This window comes from Podarcis raffonei, chromosome 5, assembly GCF_027172205.1.
Source record: "Podarcis raffonei isolate rPodRaf1 chromosome 5, rPodRaf1.pri, whole genome shotgun sequence".
In the NCBI taxonomy this organism is placed as follows: domain Eukaryota; kingdom Metazoa; phylum Chordata; class Lepidosauria; order Squamata; family Lacertidae; genus Podarcis; species Podarcis raffonei.
The window spans coordinates 36,128,481-36,149,327 of NC_070606.1; the positions used below are offsets into that span (position 1 = coordinate 36,128,481).

General features: G+C 40.9%; 1 protein-coding gene across 3 annotated transcripts in view; it reads right to left on the reverse strand.

Annotated features, from left to right (window-relative positions):
- The window catches only part of PRKG1 (protein kinase cGMP-dependent 1), a 583,893-nt gene that overhangs the window by 540,478 nt on the left and 22,568 nt on the right, over positions 1 to 20,847 (reverse strand). The gene's annotated exons all lie outside the window — the stretch shown is intronic.

A 20,847-nucleotide genomic window follows, 5' to 3' on the forward strand; every position in this document is an offset into this window, starting at 1 on the left:
GGTACCCTCAACAAAATTTAAAATTTGGCTGTATAATTTGGAACTAATGTAATTTGAATAATGTGATGTGATTGGCCTGTTAATAAAAATTATTTATAAATAATAATAATAATAATGCCATTGCTGAACATGTTTGTGAAACATTGAAGTACCATATGGCCAAAAGCTTATTCCAGTTTGCTCTCTTTTTAAAAAGTTTTTGGTTTTTCACATTGTAGTCTCATTTTTTTGTATTAAATAGAAAACTAAACTTTAGGCAGGCTTTGGCTTGGATTTCCCATCATGCATAGGCTAATTTTTATGTTACATGGGAGTGGAAGAGTGGTTGTTGTTGAAAGTTTTGCATTTTCTTCATGTTTAATCACTCAGAGCTTCAAACTCCCAAATCTAACCTTTATTTATTAACAAAATGTGATTTTGTTGGTGACTAAATGTCACTTGTTATCCTAAGAATAATTCTTGTTTGCTATATCTATGTGTCATAGCAAAAAACTTGTATGTGTAACAGTGCATATGCACAAATATCTTCCAACATTACCTCCCCTAATAAAATGAAATATGTTTAGGTCTCAACTGATTCAATCGTAAATAAAACACAAGTCTTTTCCAGAGCTGAATGACCCTCTTTTGGCCTCCTTTGAGATTTGCAAGTAAAATCAAAGATGTTTTCTGAAATGCAAATTGTACTTTCCTATGATGTATCAACAGATGGCTTTCATTCGTCCTTACAGACTAATTTCCAATGGACCAAGTTTTATGTCTAAAATCTAACAATGCTAGCACTAAAGAATTAGATTTTTTTTAAAAAAAAATACAGCATCAGAAAGACATTTGGCTTGACTGTTTTCTTGCATATGTGTACACAGATGTAAGATACAAAATATGGCATGTGTATACCATTACACATGTAATTCACAAGTACATGTTTTGTTACGCATACATGTTTTAGAAAGCACCACACGTCTTTGTAAGGCAAATTATGTGCTCTGTCAATTTTCACATGTGACTGTGCATCTAGGGTTTACAACTTTTTATTGTGACATCTCTGCAGCGAAAAATGTAATATGCAAAATTGCTCTTTACATGCTTCCTTATTAATGAGCTCACAGAGAAATAGTCACACAGCACACTTTAGCCAAGTTGACCCAGGGTTGCAGTCAGTGAAGTTTTCCTGTTTGCACAAGGACTTCCACTTGTACAGCAGAACCTCCTCAACCTCTCCTTCTCCTGTGCACACTAACTCTGTGAGAAGTATTTCACCAACCCTCCAGAGCAGATTTGTGAGTGGGGATGAGCAAGAAAGAGAGGAGAGGGAGGGGAAGTTCTGCTGCGCAATTGGAAGTCCTAGTGTAAATGGGAAAGCTTCATTAGATACAACCCATATACACTTTCTCTGGCACTAAGGTTGCAATCTTTAGCATAGTTACTGGAAAACTCAGTGAACTTATTTCCACACTAGGTGACTGTTACATAATTGCCATTCACTGCTCTGCACTGGTTTTTATGGGGTATCTACATATTATCATCAAAACAGTGTCCTCTGTTTTCCCCACACTCTTTCCATCTTTTCTCAGGTGGCAGAAGTCAAACTTTTGCAAGGAAGGAGACAACAACACAGTCTCCACAGATGCGGGCAAGAAAAGGCACAAACTGAGGTACATGTACTGATCTTCACTATAGGGACAGGCATTGTGCAACTGTTATGGGAAACATTTTGGCATATTAACTGCTGCATGGAACCTCAATTTTAATTATACTTCCAGCTGATAGTGGGAAGAGCAAACTTCTTCAAAGCCTTAGATGTCCCTAGTGTAGCTGACTAAATAAGCATGTATCACTACTATCCTGTGAGCAATTATTTAAGATTAAGCTCCACTGAACTCAATGGGAGTTACTTCTGAGGAAACACATATAACTGCGAGATTAACTCTCTGTCAAATTGTCAAATAGAAAATGGGCATTAATTGGTTCACCATCTAGTACCAATAATACAAACAATACTAGCAATCTTTGCCACCATACAGTTTCACAGTCCATCTTCAGCTTGTTCTGTCTCTTCCCTTTGCTGGAAAGAGCCCTGGAACATGAACTTTGACTTCAACTGCTGCACAAACACCCATGTATAATGTAATGTAAGTGTAAGCCACTTTGGTAGTCAATCTGACTCTAAATATAATACAAACAAGCATAAAATATCATAACCAGGAATAATTTGTAACATTTGTAAACTTTTCTGAAATATGTGCTTCTTTCCTTTATGCAGGACCTTCTAAAACAATATATGACCAAAACCTTTTTCAACCTGAGAGCCACATTTCCCCATGAGCAACATTCTAGGGGCCACATACTAGTGGTGGGTGGGACTAGATGTGAAAGTAGGCAGAGCAACTGAAGTGAAACTTGTCCAGTAGGTTACATTCCAACCATGCAAAAGACAGAATTTTCTACACACACACACACACACACACACACACAGAGTTCTCCATCCTGCTTCTAGGCAAGCAGCGGGCATTATCACAGTTAAAGAGCAGTTTAAGGTGTGGCCTGTGAGAGACTGTTTAGTCTGTGAAGAGTCAATATCTGAATGACACAAGGTTACCCATGTCTTCTGTATGATAACAATAGCACCTGCCATGGGAGATATGTCGTGGAACAGGGACAGTGCTTTTTTCTGGGGGGATGCAGAGGTACGCATAACCCTAAACATTTTGTGAAGTTTGGCCTCACTGAGGGGCAGTATTTCAATATGAGTAGGAATATGAGAGTGCCCCTAAACATTTTTCTTTAGAAAAAAAGCACTGAACAGAGACATACACTTGGGGAAAGGGCTACAATACAAAATTACAGGAAAATATTTTTAAAAAAAATCATAGGGTTGTGTGGATCCATTTAGAAGATGCTGTTTTATTTCCATACTTCTGACTCTTAATTGCTTTTCTCACATCAACTCCTTCCTCTAGGTATCTTCTTTCCTTTCTGCCAGTTCCTACCCCCAGACAAAGATTAACAGGTGCATTTTTTCTCTGTGCATTTATATATGTACAAAACTGTTTATTTTATTCTCCAAAGTCATCAGAATCGCAACCAATGACCATCCCCTCCACTTTCCCCTGCTAGATATACAGTATATAATCCTGCTCCTGGGCATACTCCATTTCTACAGTGACACTGGGATCTAACATTAGGTAACTGTACCAGCAGTGAAAATTAAAAAGATTAAAAAATATGTTACCTAAGAAAACTATCAACATAAGTGGCTCAGACAGGGGATGGTGGGGAATTTACATTTACACTGACCGTAGATAAACACCTTTCCTAGATCTATAGCGATCAACTTCTTGTGCTATGGAGTGGTAAATCAAGAGGTAATCAATTTATGAAATTCTTGTTTGCGTTAAAAAAAGAAAACCTCTCAAAGTGGTTTGCAAAACAACAACAACAAACCAACCCAAGAAAAATCAAGAAAAAAATTACAGTCATACTGTAACACATAACAAAAGCTAAAATACTAGAACACATTAAAATCACCTCCACTTTCCAAGCATTTACCAAAACACAGAAGCAAAAAAAGGACAAGAAGGCCATTATCAGAAGCAATCACTGTCCTAGGTTCCTCCACCTATGAAGCACAATTGGCTCACTTGACCCAGGTTTGGTTGCAGTGGCCTAGAGCATGCAAAGAGCGAGGCTGGCTCAGCTGCACTACATTGAGGTGACTTGCTTCAGATGACCCAAGCAACAAGCTTTATGGGAAGAAACATGTTTTATTAATGTTCATTCTATTTATATTTAAATATCTCTGCTGCTTTTCTATCGCAATATATGCTTCAGGATATTACTGAGGGGAATCCTGCCTGATTGCCAATGGGACACAAGTAAAATGCACGGTAATTGAAATCACAAAATAGCCTGCTGTAAGGTTCTCTTAAATCCACCAGCAAAGACAAGTATCAGATTTCTTCAATATAATGTTGTTTCAGGGAATAGTTTTAGCTCTGAGCTGCGCTAGCTGCCTTGCACATAACTCCCAGCCACAGTTAAATAAACCTTCCAGAGGGTTTCCCACCAAAAAACATACCCAAATTCTTAAAAGGATAGAACTTTCTTTTTCTTTTCTTTTTTAAAGTAACACTAAAAATCAGTAATAAACAACAGTACAACAAGGTAATATCAGCACACAACAACTTTCAATAAGTGTGTCTATCTTTCTTCTGGCTTTGTTAAAACATTTAAAAATTGTATTAGTTTCTGATGCCTGTTTGCTCATAGTTTTCTTTTAATGGGATTTGGGGAGTTTTCTCCCTCCAAAACATACCAAACCACAGGCTCCCACACACTAGTTACACAAAAGAGGTTCTTTTCCCTCACAACCCTTTCAGGGAGAGCACTTCATAATTTTATACTTCTCGGGTGCATTCCTTTGAACTTAACTAGCACTACTAACTTTGTTTAATTGCCAGTTTAATACTTAGAAAATTGCCTTCTGATTTTCAATGTGCAGTCATTAACGGTTGAATAGATGGTGTGCTCACAGTTGTCTTGAACCTAAATAATTCTCTCACATCTATTAAAAATGACTATAATAATGAAGGGCATTGCTTATGCTTTCTGTGCCTTTTTTTTTTTTTACCAGACCAAGCCGCTTCACATCAATGTGCCTAGCATAATAAGCATACTACTATAACAGCTTAAATGTTTGGCAGTCGCATGAATTCTGTGAGAGAAGCTCAACCATTTCCATAAACTATACAACATGACAAAGCACCCTAATACAAAAATAATATCTGGGGAAAGATACCTTCTTGTTCGGGACTGGCCCAAGACATTTTGCTGCCTAAGGTGAAGGGCAAAATGACAATTCCCTCCAAGCCACGTAGGGAAGCTAAGCCCTGCAGTCGAATCTTACTTCAGTACTGGTGATGGGATAATATGCTTCACTGCACCTGAGGGCAAGAACTCAGCCACACCTGTGCTAAGCATTTAAAGCACTATCATCTCATTTTAAACAGTCCTGGCTTCCCCCGAAGAATCCTGGGAACTGTTGTCTGTTAAGGATGCTGGGAGCTGTTTAGGACACAGCTGACGATCACCAGACTGGTTTAAAAGTTCATCCCTCTTCCCAGGGAACTCTGGGAAATACAGCTCTGTGAAGGTCTCCTAACAAGTCTCAGCACCCTAACAAACCAAAGTTCCCAGGATTCCTTGGGGAAAAGCACAAACAGTCAACTGTTCAAAGTAGTATGATATTATTTTAAATTTATAAGCTTTGATGGGGCCTTTGGGGATGCAGGGCATGTTAGTCCAGTCCACTCCCCACAGCTGCATCAGTCTGCCTAATGGTGGGGTTGGGCCTGTTTATATTTGCTGCATACTAGGCCAGCTTCAGAATTCCAATAGCAGATACAGCAAAATAATAGTATTTAAAAAAAAAAAACAGAGGACGATGAACTGTACCTACTGGCACAGAGCTTCCTAAAGTAATAGTCTGTGCATTTGGTTTCTTAGCACCGTATTGAAACAATAACAGTTTTAGTTTAGCCCTGCTCAGACAGTGACCCTCCCTTTTACACACACAACACCAACACCACCCTCTCATGTTGCCTGGTGCTTGACAAAATTACTGTTCTTATAGTCCCAGGCAGGCAGCAACAAGAGGTTTATTGAGTCCTTGGAGGAGTGCCATACACACTGGTGATTTGCATTTGGCGTGATGGCTCAGAAATGTCACAGGCCTGTTTTAATACTTTTAGAGAGCAGAAGTTAGGCCCCCTAATTTCAGTAAGAGAGCCACTCTAGATGTCTTTTTTATTGTGCATTCATGATTATTTGTGCTCATAATGCTACCGGGGTAGTCATGCACAATCCCACTTTCAATAGTTTGTGGATGCAAAATCAGTGCATACCCCATAACTTCCTCCTGAAATCCCGTAGCATTTTATACCACAAATCTGGTTTATTTTTGCATCACTTTTGTTGCACTATATCCCCTCCAGACAGCAATAATATAGTAGTAACATTGGGGAAGCATTGCAGATCAAATTAGAACAGAATAAATCCACCCCAAATGTACTATTATTGTGTTAAAAACATTGCGGAATACACCTGGACATGAGTCTAGAAGTTCCATAGAAAGTGTGCTTAGGAATACTGTAGGTATTATCAAAAACCAGAGTTAAGTGAACAATATTTTGGCTTTCAACTAAACAAATCCTTCTTGGTGGTTCTTGTGGATTTCTGTTTTGTCATAGGCACCAAACTCTGATCACAGCCCAGTCAATTCTGACAGCTCATGTAAATATAATATTGTTGAGCAACAATGGACTTTAAAAGGGTAGGCAGCTGTGGAGCAAACTTCAGTCTGACAATTAATTGTAATTGTTGCTTATTATAAATACAGGGCAAATTAAAATTATCTAGCTACAGATAATTTTGAGACTATAATTTCCATGAGTTTGTTTTCAGATGTCACAGGCCTAGCTGTGATACTGATTACATTGACTCACATTGCAACCTAACGTGTCAAGGGAGCAATTCACGGTCTGTACTTCCTTGCACATGCTACAGTATTCCATATACAGTAGCATCCCTTATGATACATTACGGATCTGGGTGACACAACCAGCCCTCTGCCCCCAATTGTAGTGCTTTCCTGAATTTGGGTTAGTGCCTGCCAGTGTGCTGATTACTAAGATCACATCTACACCAAATATTACGGGGCTTCTGCAGCAAGGCCTTTAAATGTGGCTTTGGCATTATTGCTCTTGTACAATCAGCTGGAAGTGAAATTAAAATGATGGTCCCACACAACACTTACAATGCAATCCTATGCACATTTACTCAGAAGTTCTGTGGGGCTTGCTATCTGGAAAAGGAACACACAGGAATGCAGCTTTAAAGAGCATTATTTTTTCCTGCTAAATATCTGCAACTACCTACTTTTCAAACATAATTATGTGTGAATCAAATGGAAGTGGACCTCTTGCCATATATATATATGGAACAGTGTCCAGATATGGAGCTTCCTTTTCATTCTTCTTCATCATGCAGGACCACATGATGACCACTTGAATTTGGACATGGTACTGTACTTGGAGAAGGCATCCTAGCATGGCTTGCCTGGGTCCTGGTGACAGCAGAAACATGAATACTGCCCTGTCTATGAAATCTAGCAACAGGCAACTGCATCTAATACTGGAGTTCTGATGCCTGCCCCACTACACAAACTTGCAACCCTAGGTGACTTATTCTCTCCCATGAGGTTAGAGCTGACATGATAGAGAATCTAGCTGCACCTTTCTCCCTTTCCCATTAAAAAATTACTCAAGAAGCTCTCTCCTTTCTCAGGGAAATTTGGGGGTTTGGGGGTGGGGTGTTTGGATGGGACAATCATATTGTGAGATGTGGAAGAGGGCATAAAAACAATCTTAAACTGGTGTAACAGTGATTCCCTCCCACCCCAAGGAACTCTGGGAACTGTACTTTCAGGAGGGAGAAACTTATCTAGGTCCTTACCGAACTACAATTCCCAGAATCCTGGCCTGACAACAAAACTTCTCCTTCTCCTTCTCGTCCTCCTCCTCCTCCTCCTTCTTCATAGTCTGCCCATCTGGCAAACTGTATAAAACTAATATAACTCGTAACATAGAAGTGTGATTTTACAGCAATGTAGATGTAAATCTGACAACCTATTTTAATGCCATTTTTTAAAAAAGGATCATCACATCAACATGCATTTCCCCAAAATATGAGGACAAAAAGGGACAAATAGAGATTTTGAAAATGTTTTGTTTTATAGCTATTGTGTTTCCAGAAAGTGCACAATTTGTTCCCGTTTTCTTTTAATGCTCAAGACCAACTTTAAGAAAAAGAAAAAAGTACTGTCTTGTATGGTTCCAAGTGAATATGGAATTAATTTTGTTCACAGCAACCACATATACTGTATTACAAATGTTCCTTGCTAATTTCCGCTAGAACCTCACTTTGCTCTGGGTTACTAAGCACCCAATTAGCCTTCATTCAAGTATTAACCTCATTTTAACAATTCTGTTAACAGCTGCACTAGTAACTACCCATGCTGGGTCAGGCACGATGTCTGTCACACTGGAACAACACCATGGAAACAGCTACCATTGACAGATGTAGTACTATAGGGTACAGAGAAGTGGAAAGAGAGGAAAATGTCAGGCTAGTGGAAGGACTTAAGGCTGTATTAAGGAACCTTCAGACCCATTAAAATCCAGGAATAAAAATACAGTTATACTCACTTGCTAAGCAAAGCAATTATAAAGGGTATTGCAACCAACAGAAATCATAACAGGATGGAATCATTACCACCCTTTGCTTAGTTTAGGATGCTGCTATAATTACACCAGGGCTGCTTACACACTCTACCTTCAAAGCGCATTTCCCTCTTCCAAGAATTCTGGGCACTGAAGTTTGTAAAGCGTGTCCTCCGTAAAAGAGGGCACGTGTTGCGGTGAGACCTGGAGACTGACCTTCTTGTTGTGGGTGGGTATACTGGACAGCCACAACACCCGACTGGTAGGTCCCCCGTTGCTGGGTTTAATCTGGCCAAATGGGGTGCTGTCTTAGCGGATCGAGGGACCTATAAATACCAATGCACATGACCCAGAGCTTCCTCTTTCAGCTTGTGCATCAGAACACCCGCCCACCTCTCCCTATATTTAGGGAATTTTGTGATTGACCTTGCTATGCCGTCGTGTGTCGTCTGTCATTGGGACAGGGGCACGGCAGGAATTTTCCTCACTTGGCTGATTGGCTGTTGCCATTTGGGTTTCGCCTGCCGCATAGCAAACCATCACAACTTGTAAGGTTGCGGATAGACACTTGTTCAGGTGATAGGGATGGGGGAATGGTCTCGCCATCCCTATGTGAAGGATATTCCGTTAAAGGAATCCAGGGACTCAACTTGGTTTGGTCAACCCCCAGGAAGGGGGTTGTGCCCGTGCCTGAGTCCAGGGGAGCATTTGGGGAGTGGACATAGCCTGTACCCAGGCTTTCCACCTACCCCAGGTGTTCACCCTTGGCTGACCTACGACAGAGCTCTGGGTCAGCGGTACCTGCAAAGGTGCAGGGAGCTAGTTGAACCAGAGCCTATGCAACCACTCACTTTCTGTAATCCATAAAGTTGTGGCCTAAATTCCACCAAAAACCAAACTAAAATATGAGTCAAATGTATTTTTATTTAGGGGGGAGGTCTCTGGGTCTGAACATGCAAAGGGTTTCTGAGAATTATAACTCTGTGAGGGATAAATGACAGTGCCCAGAATTCTTCGAGGGAAAGAATGTGCTTTGAACGTGCTTTAAAGGTACAGTTGTACTCAGTCAAGCACAAGCTATTCCTTTCACAACTGCAGCTCTGCACTGCACTGCAATAAAATGCAAGTTGTTACCTTGAGGATTGTTTCTGAGTAGGTCTACTTCTTTACCTTAACCATACTAATCATCACTATGGTCAGGGTGCATGGACTGAACTGCCACATTTTAATGTAAAAGGTTACATTATCTTTTGTAAAAGGGTGTATATTGAAATGCTTCAGAAATAAAGAGTACTGTCATTTCCTGCACAACTGTTCCTTAATCTTTACCTGTGTGTTTTCTGAGCCTGTTTGATCTCTAGATAAGTCACTTCAGCTGTAACAAGGTGTTCTGCACCCTCTGCAAACACTTAAGGCAGGCAGAGAAGATGAAAATAGACAGGTCAATGGGCTTTAGAAGCTTCCATGGATTACAGATGCCTTTCTAAAAACATATGCCAAATGGGAGAACGCCAGCAAATAATGCATAGCACAAAGTAAGTTCCTACTGAATTCAATGGGTTTTACCCTCCAATAAATGGGATTAGGGATTGCACCTAAATTCAGCAATTATTCAAACCCTGTTCCACAGTCACAATTTATGGCACAATTTAGAGCTGCTATACCAGACTCCATAAAGTGTGGGAGACAGAAAGGAAACAATTGCTATGTAGCTATAACAGCTTCAGACTGGCGTGCTCTGGTCCATGGGGTCACAAAGAGTGGGACATGACTAAACGACTTAAACAACAACAACAACAACCTTATTTGAACAAGGTGATGTCACCTGCAATGAGCATGCACAGGATACAAGTTGATACAAAGCAAAACTCCAGAGCACATGAAGCATAGCATATGAAGAAAGCCTTATATGTAAGAGAGTCTATGGTAAAAGTTGGCTATTAGTCCCTGCAAAAGTTTCTATCTCGGGACCTCTCATACGCACTCAGGAATTAAATTCTGTAATTGTACTTTATACTAACTGAGCCTGACAAGTATTTATTCTTCTAAATATCGCACTCAAGAGAAGTGTTCTCCTGCTATAATTAAATATAACATGTCTTACTGATGAATGCCAAGGCAAAGAAAAATCAAGTATCAAGAATAATAAACACAGGGGCAAACCTGAGCTTCATGTAGTATTTTTTTATTCAAATAGCTGCCTTTTTCATTCCATGTTATAATACTAAATATATAGATGAACTGATGTAGAAGATGAACATTCTGGTATAACAATAAAGCTGCACTGCTGGCAGTTTAATGCATGAATTTACAATTTAAATTTACATCCATTGCACTCCAACAATTCACAGCTTGGATGCATCAAGTTAACTACTTAAAGTTCTCATATTGGTTAGGCAGTTGTTCATAATAATTTTACAGGAGTGCTTACACTTCATGTGCTCACAAATTACATGGCAGTATCTGAACAGATTCATAAGCATTTACCTTCTGGGGGGCCCAGATAGTAGGATGAATACTTACCACATTATCCAGCTCATGCAGATGTATCCAGATCTTTCTTGAGTCTGTGATGGTTCTATGTTTCTGCATGTGGTCCATGGGTGCTATTCCAGAATTGCATGCATCTAACATTTAAAAGCCATATCTGTGTCTAATCTAAATGCATTAAGGTTGTAGACACTGGTTCTTGCATCTATAGCGTTCCTTTACCTAATTAGCCATTTTCTTTTCTGTGTTAGCCTCTGTGATGCTTTTGTGGGGTGCTATCATATCCCCCTCCATGACCTTTTTGCTTGCCTTAACAGAACAAGCTTTATCATTATCTGCTTGTAAGATAAATGGTCTGTTCCTCTGATCATTTTGGTTGCCTGGTCTCATGTGTTTCAGCATGAATGCCTCCTTCTTCAACCTTAATAATTTAGAGTGGGCACATTATTGAACGCACAATCTTAACAATGCCTGCTACAAGGATGTCAGTACTTTCCAAAGCTGTCCGTACTCAACAAAGCTGATATTCCAAAATGAGAATAATAGATGATGGGGGTCAGGTGCCAATTTAGACTGGGGAATGGTGCCATAAAAAGAGTTCTGTACCTCACCACCTCGTGTTCTGGTTCTAATTTTCAGTTCATGTGGCCTGCTTTGCAGTAAATAATAAAAATGGTCACAATTTTCTCACGTCAGATGTGTTTTGGCCCATAGTGCAGTTACATTTTTTGATCATCTCTGAAGACTTAATTTCTGTACTGGGGCATCAAAGACACTTAGGGGTTAATTTAACATTAGATAAAATCCTTATACTGATATCTTTTCCCTCTTCAATCATTTCCCACTGCTGAATGTCCCACCCAGTGACGCAAATGCTAATTATCTGTCCCCAGATGCATGACCTTGAACTCTACACTACTGAAGTTCAGCAGGTCTGTTACTTAAATTCAGTTCATTCTGTTTGATTTGTGGATTCTTCTCCATATGTGGGATATTTCTGATCCAGGGCTTTATTCAAAAAATTATCTAATTTTTTAAGCAAGCATATGAGTACCTCCAAGTAGAAAAGGTACAGTGAGAACTGCTCCACTACCCAAGATCCTAGATTTTTGTTGCATCCAATATTTAGACACAGTTCCACTGAAAGAGCTTGATGAATAATGGAAAGGATAACTCCCACATAACATTCCCATGTGCCCGTGTTCATAAAATCACTTTCAAAAGTCTGTTGTGGTCTCTGACAACTACATCAGAAATGTAAAATGTCTCCTCCTTTTTAATCACCTGAAAATAGGATCAGTATGTGCTTACTTCCTCCAGTAAATAAAATACAGTGGTACCTCGGGTTAAGAACTTAATCCGTTCTGGAGGTCCGTTCTTAACCTGAGGTACCACTTTAGCGAATGGGGCCTCCTGCTGCCGCTGTGCTGCCAGAGCACGATTTCTGTTCTCATCCTGAAGCAAAGTTCTTAACCCGAAGTATTATTTCTGGGTTATTGGAGTCTGTAACCTGAAGCATCTGTAACCTGAAGCATCTGTAACCCGAGGTACCACTGTATTGCATAAAATAAACTGCAAGGATGATCCCATTCATAGCTCACCTGAAAACTGAATTTGGTCTCTTCCCACTGCTAAACTGCCACCAGTTGCAGAGATATCAGAGAGTTCCAATAAAAATGGAAACAGGATCAGAAACTGCCGGTGTTGCTTATTCATATGTCCAGAACGGAATTCAATTCAGCAAATACTATTGGTATTACCGGTAAATGCCACTGTTGCTTTCAATCCACAAATTATATACAGTGGTACCTCTAGTTACGAACTTAATTCATTCCGGAGGTCTGTTCTTAACCTGAAACTGTTCTTAACTAGAGGTGTGCTTTCGCTAATGGGGCCTCTTGCTGCCACTGTGCCACCGGCACACAATTTCCGTTCTCATCCTGGGACAAAGTTCTCAACTCGAGGTAACACTTCCAGGTTAGCGGAGTTTGTAACCTGAAGTGTTTGTAACCTGAGGCGTTTGTAACTCGAGGTACCACTGTGTAATTGTTTATGTTCTCTCTGCCCCATTTGTATTACCATATGTTTCCTTCATTGAAATGAATTGGGTGGAGAGAGAAAAAGACAATGTAATGATATAATGAATTGTGTAAATTACGGTATGTATTTTCAGCACAGTGGACAGAAATAGTGTAGTTTTTTAGCAGAAGATGAACTGCAACAGAACATAAACAGTGCTGCATGTGATGAATGCAGGGCAGAACAGAAAATGATCCCTACACTCAAACAGCATATAGCAGAAAACCACAAGCTGACAAGCTTGGTGTAGCATAGAGCAACGTACATAGCAAAGGTTCCAAATGCTAGTGATATATTTACTCACCAAGCTTGACAGAATTCTTCACAGTCAAGAGAAAATGCTTAAAAGAAAACACTATGTGCACCTATAGTTTTGCAGTTATCTTGGTAGAACATTGGCCACCCTGTAAGCAGTGCTAGCCCTGCCATGCAACTGGATGAAGCTACCTGCTTCAGGTGTGGCACCATGAAGAAGGATAGATGAAGAAAGGAACTGATGTTTGTATATTGCAGCAAGGTTTTTGTTTTCAGTGTTGGCCCAAGCAATAGGGAGATGCCATTTGGGCTCCACTTCAGGCAGCAAAATGGCTTAGGCCAGCACTGACTGAAAGTGCCATTTCATTCTTTCTTTGAGTGTAATCCAGTCTTTGTGCCCCAACCTTTAGTGGCGGCAGAAGAAGAGCGGTGCTTGTTGGTGCAGGGGAAGTCTGGTACATAATCCACCCAGTCCTTCTGTGTACTGATGACTCTCCTGAAAGTGGTGTATTTTTTGGAAGGGGGAAAAACAAAAAACAGGATGGCCTGGAATGTTATCTCTCTGAATGCCCTTTCATATCATCACTGACAATGAAAGCTGATGTTTCACCTTGTGTGCCCTCCTCCAGCTTTAACATAGAGATCAAGTTACTTTCTGGAGGCTGAGCAACTGCATTTCCTGAAACCCAAGCTTCTTACACCTTGTGATGGAAAAAACAATTAGGGCAAGGAAGAGTAACAAAAAACATTTGAGTATGAAAAAGGAGAAAAGAATGTGAATTAAAAAGAATCAAGGGTGGAGGGGACATACTTGATGGATTTCCCTCTTTTTGGTAAGTTAAAGTAAGATGGCATTGTAATGGGGAAGAATGGCTGGAAGCCAGGGATTGGACTGCTTATTTTGCATCATGCCTGGTGCTTCCCTTGGCTGCTATGGGCATTTGCCAATAAGCAGATTAGGACCAGTGAGAGGAATATTTAGTCATAGTGGAGGACCCACACAGGTTCCATCTGCCTCATCCAACGTGCAAGAATATGGGAGGTATGGGATAATCCCATGGAAAAGCAGGTTTCACCACTGTACAAATGAAGCTAATTGTGGGAACATGAGGTAGGGACATCAAGGCCAGAAAAAGAAAAGCACATAAATATAAGATCAGAAACACATCAAATCCAGCATGTGGGGAGCCGCTTTAACCAAAATGTATGAATTGGGAATGAAATGGTATTTGAGTAATTGTATTTATCGGGAAGCAATTGCTATTGTTATAATTGGGCTATTATTGGAAAACTAATAAAAATTTATTTGGAGGCAATGAGATAGCATGTCCCTACAACAGCTGGAAAGGAAGGGTGGCAGTAGCAGAGTAACAGCTTATTCAGAAGCACATTATCAACCTTCCTCTATTCTTGAAGAAGTTATTAGATGAGATAATTTAAGATCTGTGATGTCTTTATGTAATGCTTCTTTAATGTGCCACAATATTACAATTTTGTTTAAGTATTAAAGAATATTTGCTTTGGAAAACAAAAACAAATGTGCATTATTAATGAACAATGACAACAAAAATTTACAGTTCACGCAAGGGTAAGTTTTAACCAAGGCTTACAAAGGGGAAAAACAACCTTCATTTAACTGCTAGCCAAAGATATTTATGTAATACATTCCTGGTCATTTATTTATTTATTCAGAGATTTCTCTACCGCCCATCACCAAAAATGGTCCCAATGTGGTTTACAAAATGAAGAAGAAAGGGGGTTATTAAAAAACATAATACATAACAAAAATATTAAAATATAAGGTGCAATTCTCATACATTACATAAATAATATAATATAATTAAAAGAACTATAAGATAACCCATCAACCACTAAAAGCCTGGTGAAAAATGTACTGTTCCTATTTCTTATGATTAATAGTGATATATATCTTTCTTACAGCATATTGAACTGGTCCCTAATGGGTTGTAAGATCTTATAGAACTGCCACTTCACTAGTGGAAACGAGCTATTTTTGGTGAGGTTGGAACACACAGACCAGGAGGAGACCCCAGGAACTTCAACTACAACGATGGAAAACTCCAAATGCATAAATGCTTCTGTGGTGGTAAAAGGGGGGGGAAGGTTGTGTTGAGATCTGACCAGGAGAGGCACTGGATCTGCAAGATCCAAAGTCCCCTTGTTCTTTTGAAGGGTGAAAGAAGAGTTGAAAAGTCTACCTTCCCCTGAGCTGGCACAATTATCAGGGTCAATGGAAGAGAGGAGGAGGTGGGAGTCCAAATAGGAGGAAATGGAAAATGTACACACACATATGCACACACCAGGTCACCGCCCCCTGCCTAACACAAGCTGGTTGTTTCTCTGCCACAGAATCTCTCCTCCACTGCCACTTTAGGATTGCTTTGATACAGCACAATCCTATGCTTCTACTCAGAAATAAGCCTCATTGATTACAACAAACCAAAAGATTTCAAGATTGGAATTCTGCTACATTGCATTGGGGCCAGACATGAGAAAATATTTTTAAAATGCTGAATATACATGCAAATATAACCAAGGCCATCACCTTCACCAAAGGAAGGAGAAGAGCTGCTATTACGATCCGGGTCTGCTCTTAAAGAGATAGGTCATGCATGCTACAATTGATTACCATTCATTTCTCTTAAGCCCTCCCTGGGAATGTGGCAGCCCCACCTGCACAGATGTCTCAGGCAGAGATGATAAATTATAGACAAGAGGTCAGCAGGGAATGCTGCTGTTGTCTATCTGAAGTAAAGGTGCTTAGATCCACAGATCAAATGGGTCAATATTCAGAAATGTACGACCATTTATAATGGCGGAAAGAAAGAAAAACACTAGCAGAATCTGTTGGCTCAAAGTCACACAGAAGTCTTAAGGGAAAAAAAGGCAGTTCTATCTCCCTGAAATTATATGTGGTTTTCATGCTGTCGCAGATGGACCCTCAAGAGTTTCAGGTGAAGATGAAATTGTTAAATAAGTAAAAATCCAAAAGGCTCCAGGCTAGTTTTGAAAAACCTCCTACCCTAATGATCAATGCTGTGTACAACTTGCAGAGCACAAACAGCAGTGAAGTCATAAGAGAAAAATGGAAATCCATACCATTTTTTGTATTATTTATCCAAAGTTTTGGTCTTTTTCATCTTCTCTTCAGACATTATTGCCCTCCAGTGATAAATGTGTAAAGACCAATAGCAGAAATGATTTCAAGTCCCCAAGGGAGAAATGCTCTGTCACTGCAACTGCATATATATATGCATATATATATAAATATATATATGCACACACACACACACACACACACACACACACATGGCAGAAGTGAATTTCTTCCTTAATATTGTGCAGAAATATTGTGCTTTACTTCAGTATCGCACTTTTATGTTTGTGTGATAAAGACTCTCCTCCCTGGAAGAGAGGGGAGTGGTTGTGGGTGGGAGCCCGAGCTCCGCCCCTGGCCAGGGGCCTTAGCCCCCGCCCCTCCTCACCTGGCTGGTGCCCACGCCCACCGGAGGCAGCCAACCAGGTGTCTCTGGGGGGCGTGTTTAGCAGCTTAATGCTGCGGCTCCAGCTCCGCCTCCTCCTCCCCCTTTGCGGCTCGGGTGGCGGTTAGGCATTGGATTCATGTGTGTCAAGGGCTAGGTGTGGCCATCGCCTATGCTATCTACCGTGGGTTATTCCGTTAAAGGAATCTGGCGGTCGTGTATTCCGTCCGATGCCTGCTTGGCGGGAGGCCATGGCACGACCCTCGGTGACATCAGGGGGTGAGCCTATAGTTGGATTAGCATCAACAGGCTCCACCTACTGTTGAATAAACCCACCTCCTATAGTCATCCAATGCCTAAGCCAATACCTTTTCACTGCTGTAATCAATAAAGTTGTGGCCTTTTCTTGCCCATTAACCTTATATCACGTGTCCTTGTGTGTTTATTTCACATAGCGGGGGTCGGGCCCTCGATCCACAATCATCCACCTTTTCTCCAAGCTAGACTCAAGTCACATTTGTCAGCAGCTATATACAAAAAAAGGGTGATATCTCTAGAGAAATGTGAACAAAAAATGGAAGGTCCTAGCAAAATTCTAGGCATACAGCCAAAGTATACATGCATAATCACATCCTTTTATTATGTAAAAATTTAATTTAATTTAGCTCACCACTGCTGACACAATTTAGAAACACTAGCCAGTCCAAGCACACATACTGAAAGAGAAGAGAAGGAATGGAAAATTCATTTTTAGTAATCCAACTTGGTGCCTTTCAGTTGTTTTGGACTACAACTCCCATCACTGATGGAGCTAATGGAAATTATAGTCCAAAACATCTGGAGGGTTAGAGGAAGGCTTTAGTAATCCTTTCAGCACCCAAGCACAGAAGAAAATGTACTTGCCTATTACATGTAAAGGAGTTTAACGTGGCATGCATGGCTCCCCACCCTTACCCCCCCAAACCCAACTTTATCATCACAGCAACCTTTTGAGGTGGGTTAGCTTGGTACATGGTTATCCAGTGAGTTTTGTAGCTAAGTAGAGATTTGAACCTAGGTCTCCCGAATCCAAGTCCAACACTCTGACCACTAAATTACACTGGCTTCATTACTTCTCAAATGATCTTGAAAATGCAACCAGAGGTACAGTGCTAGATGGGAAGTGGGTAGAAAATAAGAAGAGAGGTGATGTCTTAGCATTGAGCCTTTAAAGCCTATGTCCCGGGGTCTGAAAATTGTGCACACTGAAGGCCAGTGGCACTTTCAGTGCTTGCAAAGTCCATTTTTAACAGGAACTCGTTCCAGTTCATAGATCACAGAGTTGGAAGGGACCACGAGGATCATCTAGCCCCAACCCCTGCAAATGCAGGAATCATCTCGTCCAAAAAAGGAACTAACTCCAGTTCCAATTCATCCTTTTACAAAACAAACTAGTTAAATTCAAGTTCACCCAAACACTCATTTTACCCTTTGGGAACACCCTAGTGCAGCTGAGGGAGCTCATTTGTTCTGTTTCAAAGTGGTTTTCATTCAAGCAGCTTCCAAAAACGGTGCTAGGAAGGGGTTTGAAAGGGAGAAAGCTCCTTCAAAGGCCCTCTTCCAGCATTGATCAGCTGAGTGGCCCTGGGAGCCATCCTTCATAAGGGCTTGCTGCCCTTGCTTGAAGCAGTTGCATTCAAACTGCTTCTTAAAATGGGCCTTTTTCCTCCTCTGCTGCTTCTACCATAGTCTAACTTGCTGATTTTCTTTTGCCTTTGAAAACTATTTTTACGGTTTCCTTTATATAGTTAGTTATTTTTAGGCACATGAAAATATTTCACTTTTTTTTTAGTGTCCAAGTATTTCAGAAAGGCAATAATTCTGAACAGCAACTATTTTATTCCCTTTTGAGAAAAGCGCACATCAGAGATGTAACATTTTAAACTGAAAAACTGTAAAACAACTCATACTGTTTTACTGGCTTCTGTATAACTAAATTCTTAAAAAATCAGTGCTTGGGTCCAGTAGGGTGGGATTGAGTTTCTTTTTGGTCCTGCTCTTATCTAACATAAAGTACTGCTTTCATTTTAGGGCTGTCTCAACCCCTGCCTGCCCCACCTCTGAAAGCAATTCAAAAGAACTCAAATTAGAGGCTGTCTTTAGAGAATAACTAATCAATGTCATGTCCTCTGGGGTTTGAAGTTATAGCAGCCACTAGCTTTTTCCTGTCTAAAGTTGCAATTTTTACATCACAGCCTCTCAGTGGTACATGCCATTTATGTCAAACCTGAGTCTGGGGTCATTTTGTACCTGATCAGTTTTCTCTTTCCCATCCCCTACCCGTGCGCCCCCCAAAGGAGTATTCAGGATATTCTCCACTTTTTAAAATTCTTTTTGTGCCAGCTGCTACCCAGAAATCACCTTGACTGACAATATGCCTGGGTTGTTGTGGATGGTGCAAAACGGCAGCCAAGTGGCCAGCACTATTGCTACTGCTGCTCCTTGCCATGGCAGCAAAACATGTATCAGGAAAGGAGAAAAAGCTGTGCCAGTGCCATTGCTAATGGCCACCTCAGAAAAACTGCTAGAGAATTTATTCTCCTCCTGGAGAAATGTGGTATAGTAAATTCCTCAATTCCTTTGCCCATAAATAGGGTGGAAAAACGGAACAAGCCATTTGCTCACAGCTCTACTACAGTCACACTAAGGATTAGATGTCTGAATCAGTTAACTCAGACTTGCTACTGAAGTCACATCGGGGGGGGGGTGTTTCTCCAGTAGCCTGCCTTGCAATGGCCATTGAAGGGTGGCACATTAGCAAGCTGACCATAACATAAACTATTTCTTTAAAACTGAATAATGTTAACTAGATGCTCACTTATTGTAGCATGGCTGGAACAACTCAAACATGTGTACTATCCAGATATGCATTTGCAAGATGCAAAAAGAGTGGATGGGTGGTGTGATGGGATGATGAGCTGCTTGTGCGTAAAGTCCTAGTCCCTCAGAGTTTGGCTAAGTCCACAAACCTCTGTCTGTGACGGAGCTCCTTAAGCATGGCTCCATCAGTCGCTCGTAGAATCGGACAGTGGGCGTTTACGGAACCTCTTCCAGCATAAAAGCTCCTTAACGGAAACCCGTCTTCTGGACTCTCGGCGTGACAGTTTCCGGCGAGGAGTGGGTGTCCCTATGGGAGGTCCTGAAACCTCCCCGCTATTTTCGCTGGAAGTGTCTCTGAGCCCTCCCTCCGACTCACTTTCCCTTGGAGCTCTTCCTCTCCCCCTGCTGGTTCCCTCCTCAGCTGATAAGTCTCTCTCAGCCTCTGTGAGCCCTTTCACCTCCTGTTTCTCCGATGGCAGTTCCCTGACAGGTGGAAACATAGAAAACCTTATCCTGAGCAAGACCATTGGTCAACCAAGCTCAGTTATATCTGCATTGACTGGCAACCACTTTCCAGGGTTTCAGACTGGGTCTCTTTACCAGCCCTACCTGGAGATGCCTGGGTTTGAACCAGCAACCTTCTATATACAAAGCTTGTGCTCTAGCACTGAGCTATGGTCAGTGAGTAATGGTGGGGAATGGAAACCAACCTTCCACTTGTATATGCAGTAACATTTTACAATGATAATCCCCAAAATTTCTTTCTAAGGCAAAAGAGCCAGTGTGTAGTAGTTGGGAGTGCTGGACAAGTATATGGGAGACAAAGGTTCAATCCGCACTCACCCATGATGCTCACTGGGTGACCTAACCTACCTCACACTATTGTTTTGAGGATGAAATTTAGAGAACTATGCATGCCACCTTGAGCTCCTTGGAGGAAAGCTGGGATATAAATGTAAAAATAAGGATGAAATGAAATGAAAGCAAGCACAATAATTTCCTGGGGAAATGGGGATTAGACAGGCAAAATCAGCCTTCAAGAATACTCTTTGAAGCACTTTGATTCTGAATAATCATGTCAAGGTGTACTTATTTTATGAGCACACTCAAAATTTGAGCAAAGATAGCTTTGGATAGAATGGGTGGTATGCAACTAACATAGCTCATCAAATGAAAGAATTTTGGCTTGTGCAATAGGGCTCCTCCTCCCAATGCACACCTCATGCCCACCCCAAATCTACTCCAGAGGGTTGGCAAGGAACCCCAGAACAGATTTAGTGGGCACATGGGGGGAGAAGAGAGTGACAAGTCCCGTTGCACAAAGGGAAATCCTTGTGCTAAGAGAAGGCTTACTTAGATACTTTGGAATACCAATGAAACTG